The sequence below is a fragment of the Dendrobates tinctorius genome, unplaced genomic scaffold, assembly GCF_039654945.1.
Source record: "Dendrobates tinctorius isolate UK_male_01 unplaced genomic scaffold, ASM3965494v1 ptg000485l, whole genome shotgun sequence".
In the NCBI taxonomy this organism is placed as follows: Eukaryota; Metazoa; Chordata; class Amphibia; order Anura; family Dendrobatidae; genus Dendrobates; species Dendrobates tinctorius.
The window spans coordinates 384,732-390,455 of record NW_027362146.1 but is presented as its reverse complement, the minus strand read 5'-3'; the positions used below and the strand labels follow the sequence as shown (position 1 = coordinate 390,455).

The following is a 5,724-nucleotide window of genomic DNA, read 5'->3' as shown; positions in this document are numbered from 1 at the left end:
CAGCATCACTATTCCGGTCATCTATATGCTGGAGAAGACATTGAACAGCCTGCGGGAAGAGATGGTGGTCCCAGAAGAGGAGGAAGCAGAGGCGGATGCAGAAGGGATAATACTGTCTCTAAGTTCAAGACTGTCACCACACAGGTGGGTGCCAAGGGAGGGTGGATTACTGTGATCGAGTGGGGGTGGTGATAGACACGCTGTTATCGAAGGTGCAAGATCCAAGGAACAAATGGAGGAGAAAGAGGTGATGGGCGAGCAACTGTAAGATGAAGAGGATAATACTCCCCTCTCTGTTATTCGTGGTTGGAGGGATGGGACGGAGGAAATGAGCCTCATTGTTACCCAGCCACCAACACAGCATGGGCTTTGGGCTTAGACCTCATGGTAGAGCCCGACATATGAGTGCCTTCTTGCTACACTATCTGCAACATGATCCCCGTATAGTTATGGTAAGGAATAATGCTGACTACTGGGTTGCCACTTTCTTAGATCCACGTTATAAAACCAAATTTTGCCAGACGATCCCCGCCCTAGAAAGGGAACAGCGAATGCTGGAGTATTGAAACACGCTTTTACACAACCTTAAGAGAGCTTTTCCCTAAGACAGTTCGAATTGTGGTTGTAGACTTCCAACCTCTGGACCGTCAATTCTTCAATGCCAAAATATTAGCAGCAGCAGCAGTGGTGGAAGTAGAAGAAGCAATTTCTGTAAGTCCTTTGACACTTTTTTAGGCCAACGCATGACGTGGGTTACTTGCTTACGTATTTTGGCCAAAATATTTACTAATACCTCTCATATTTTTATATGTGTTTTTTGCACTATATTTTTCAGGGTGCAGTTGGGCCCATTCGGTCTTGCAAACTGTGGTGTCTGTTCACATGGGATGCATTTGGATAGCACTGGGCAGCCCGCCTGATCTAATAGTATGGGTGTAACTAATAGGCTGTTAGCCTGGATGCTGTGCATTACCATTGTGTGAACAGCGCCGCATACAAGTCTTCATAGTGCATTAATATACCAAGTAACCGCCCCTCCATACATTGGTAGGTTGTGAGCGGTTGTCTCATCGGTATTCTTGCACCTGTGTTGCCCCCATCCTAACTATATGGGCTCACTCACCCTGATAGTGCGTTTGTTTGGAGGTCTGGGCAGGTCGGCATCTCTGCCTTTTTGCTGTGTTTTTGAACATTTGACATTTGCCTGAATTTTTATATCTACACGATTTACACAAATTATATTTTCTTGTCTTAACTCTATACTATTTAACATTAGAAGCTGTGTATTTTTGTAATTATTTGTATGTATACATGATTAATTACCACTTCTGTCTCTGTAAAAACAATCCCCTTTAACCCCTTTCTGACATCGGGTGTAACTGTATGCTGATGTCAGACTCCCTCCTTTTGATGTGGGCTCCGGCGCTGAGCCTACATCTTTTCTTGCACATGATGGGCCAGAAATCCCGCACTTCAGTGACCGTCACATGATTGCGGGTCACCGATAGGTTGGCATGACAACCAGAGGTCTCCAGCAGACCTCTATGGTTGTCACTGCCGGATCCTATGAGCGCTGCCCAGTGGTTGGCGCTCATAGCAAGTGAGCAACTCTGCTACATGCAGGTGATCTGATCATTGCCTGTATGTAGCAGAACTGATCGGGTTATAGCAGCTTCTAGCCTCCCATTGAGACTATTGAAGCATGCCTGTGGAGACATGGGGTGGTCAACGGGTGCCGCGGTCCGCTGACCGAAACGAGATGGATCAGGGATCCTCCCACCTAACGCAGGCTCTCCCTTTAACATGGGCATAATGCTACTCAGACAACACACAGTGAGGGTAATGCAGTGTGGCAATGCTTTATTGAACCACAAAACAGGCAGATAACACATAGAACAGTCACAGCAAAATACCCAACAGAGTGCACATTACAGAGTCTCACCCTTCCGCTGATTCACTCCCAGGGTCGCTACCCCACCTGTGGCACGCACAGAGATGAGGTAACGACAAGTGTAGGAAGAGGACAATCCATTCAGTCCATACAAGGTAAAAGGCCAGTTGATCTGAGGATCACAACCTGGCTTCTCCAAACGTATCCATGGTTCAGCGATGGTGAATGGAGCAGATCTGTATTCTTCCAACCGAGGCTGAAAACCCCTAGGTTGTTTCCTGTAGAATGATAGATCTGAGTCCCTCGTGATGTAAAAACTATACGAAGTATAAAATTTGAAGTCTGGGATCTGCCGATATGTGGCTAGTTTTCTGTTACAGATAACATGATTTTAATTTTTTTTTGTCTAGTCTCGCTTGATTATAGATCAATATTAAATAGTCAACTGATGACGCCTTTGGTGAGGACAATGAAACCCGTAGAAATGTGAGGCTTGGAGAGTGAGTGTGTATACATCACCTCACCCTATATACTGAGGTGTGGGGTATATGTTTTTTTCTATTAGTCACCTTCTGTCTAACATTCAGGGGGTGAATTATGGGTATAGTTTTACATTTGGAATTAATAAAGTTTAGTTTTAGCCTTTTTTCAGCATACAGGAGGAATGACAAGAGACAACCCATTTAAGAAAATTCAATTTTGGTTAAAACTATTCCAACATTATGAACATAAAAAAAGGCTTCTCCCCTATGTGATGTTTCTGATGTTTATTAACAGCTGATTTCCAAGTAAAATATTGACTACATTAAGAAAATCAAAAAGGCTTCTCCCCTGTGTAACTGCTCTGATGTCTAACAAGCGCTTTCCAGTTAAAATATTTCCCACATTCTGAACAGGAAAAAGGCTTCTTCCCTGTGTAAGGTCTGTTGAGGTGGCTCAGTGGTTAGCACTACAGCCTTGTAGTGCTCTAGTCCTGGGTTCAACTCCCATCAAGGACAACATCTGCAAGGAGTTTGTATGTTCTCCCCGTGTTTGCGTGGGTTTCCTCCCACATTCCAAAGACATACTGATAGGGAATTTACATTGTGAGCCCCATTAGGGACAGTGATGATAATGTGTGCAAACTGTAAAGGGCTGCGGAATAGGTTAGCGCTATATAAAAATAAATATTATTATTAGTAGTAAGATTTCATTTCTATTAAAAGATTTCCCACATTATAAACAGGAGAAATGGCTTCTCTGATGTGATCAAGATTTATTTTCGATTAAACATGAAGGAAGTTTCTCCCCTGTGTGAGTTATTTGGTGTGGAACAAGACTCCCTTTCTGGTTAAAAATTGTTCCACATTCTGAACATGAAAAAGGCTTCTCCCCTGGTGAGTTCTCTGGTGCCTAACACAATCTGATTTAGTGCAAAAACATTTCCCACATTCTGAACATGAAAAAGGCTTCTCCCCTGTGTGAATTCTCTGGTGTTTAACAAAATGTGATTTATGTGCAAAACATTTCCCACATTCTGAACAGGAAAAAGGCTTCTCCCCTGTGTGAATTTTATGGTGATAAACCAATTGTGATTTCCAGTGAAAACATTTCCCACATTCTGAACAGGAAAAAGGCTTCTCCCCTGTGTGAATTTTATGGTGATTAACCAAATCTGATTTCCGGTTAAAATATTTCCCACATTCTGAACAGGAAAAAGGCTTCTCCCCTGTGTGAGTTCTATGGTGATAAACCAATTGTGATTTCCAGTGAAAACATTTCCCACATTCTGAACAGGAAAAAGGCTTCTCCCCTGTGTGAGTTCTCTGATGAGTAACAAAATGTGATTTCTGGTTAAAACATTTCCCACATTCTGAACAGGAAAAAGGCTTCTCCCCTGTGTGAGCTCTATGGTGATTAACCAAATCTGATTTCTGTTTAAAATATTTCCCACATTCTGAACAGGAAAAAGGCTTCTCCCCTGTGTGAGCTCTATGGTGATTAACCAAATTTGATTTCCGGTTAAAACATTTCCCACATTCTGAACAGGAAAAAGGCTTCTCCCCTGTGTGAGCTCTATGGTGATTAACCAAATTTGATTTCCGGTTAAAACATTTCCCACATTCTGAACAGGAAAAAGGCTTCTCCCCTGTGTGAGTTCTATGGTGATTAACCAAATTTGTTTTCAGGTTAAAACATTTCCCACATTCTGTACAGGAAAAAGGCTTCTCCCCTGTGTGGGTTCTCTGGTGAGTAACAAAATGTGATTTCTGTATAAAACATTTCCCACATTCTGAACAGGAAAAAGGCTTCTCCCCTGTGTGAGTTCTCTGGTGAGTAACAAAATTTGATTTCTGTATAAAACATTTCCCACATTCTGAACAGGAAAAAGACTTCTCCCCTGTGTGAGTTCTCTGGTGAGTAACAAAATCTGATTTCAGTGTAAAACATTTCCCACATTCTGAACAGGAAAAATGCTTCTCCCCTGTGTGAGTTCTCTGGTGTGCAACAAAATGTGATTTCCATGTAAAACATTTCCCACATTCTGAACAGGAAAAAGGTTTCTCCCCTGTGTGAGTTCTCTGGTGTGTAACAAAACGTGATTTCCACGTAAAACATTTCCCACATTCTGAACATGTGAATGACTTCTTTGCTTTAGTAGCAGTTTGTTTTTTATTGCCTCTTTTGTGACATTGCTTTCCCTTATTACTCAGTAAGGAATCAGAAGATGGGACCTGTTTCATAGGACCAGATGACAGATCTTTGCTGTGAATGGATGATGGTATATCTGGAGTAATAGCAATCACTTCAGTTGTATCTTGTAGGATCTCAAGATCATCAGATTTAAAAATTGAAGCTGTCAAATGTCCCTCTGATCTCCTGGTACATTCATCTGCTAAGATAAAAAACAATTACTACTTATTAATAAAATATCCTTTGGTTTTATATTTTTGAACATTTCTACTTAAACTGTCCATAAAAATGGCAAGCTATGTAAAAAACTTTAATTATTTACCAAGTCAATGACAGTTCACAGTCTAATAGAAAACCTTGCTGGATGAGCCAGTAGTGTGTGGTGTTCAACTGTTTGTTCATTCTGCCTCCCAAATATCAAATATAAAGAAACCAATCAATGTTATGTAGGCGAAAATAATACCAATTCTCATCTCACAAAAACAAGTCCCCACTCAGGTCCATCATCTGTCATTGGAAAAACAGAGGTTCCCACACTATTAGTGGCTCAAAGGCTGTTGAAAAGCAACAAGGTTTCTATAAACCAATCCAGCAAAATCCGCTCTCACTTCGGAGTCTTGCAGTGTGCGCAAACAACATTTAGGATGCCTGTATTTAGCAATACTATAGTGAGAAGAATCCACTTAATTTGCGGTGTGTGTCTCCTGGAGCACAATCTGGGCACTATGTGCTGGGTAATAAAATGGCAAATGTGTAATTTTCACTCCAACATCCACTGTGTGTTAATTTCCAGAAAGTTGCTGTGGAGTCAAATTATACACTCCTTCTACACATGTGGCCAAAATTGTTGGTACCAGTTGTTTAATGAAACCCACAATGGTCACAGATATAACTTTAATCTGACAAAAGAAATAATAATTAAAAAATCTATGAAAGTGAACAAATTAAAGTCAGACATTGCTTTTCATCCACGCTTCCACAGAACTTAAAAAAAATAAAACTCATGAAATAGGCCTGGGCAGAAATGATGGTACCCTAAAGTAAAATATTTTGTTGCACAACCTTTAGAGACAATTACTGAAATAAAATGATTCATGTACCTGTCAATGAGACTTCTGCACCTCTCGACAGGTATTTTGGCCCACTCCTCAAGGGCAACT

The 5,724-nt window shown here is 41.1% G+C and overlaps 1 pseudogene; it reads right to left on the bottom strand.

Annotated features, from left to right (window-relative positions):
• Positions 1 to 1,845: 1,845 nt before the first annotated feature.
• LOC141077971 (uncharacterized) lies at positions 1,846 to 4,677 on the bottom strand (annotated as a pseudogene).
• Positions 4,678 to 5,724: the final 1,047 nt, after the last annotated feature.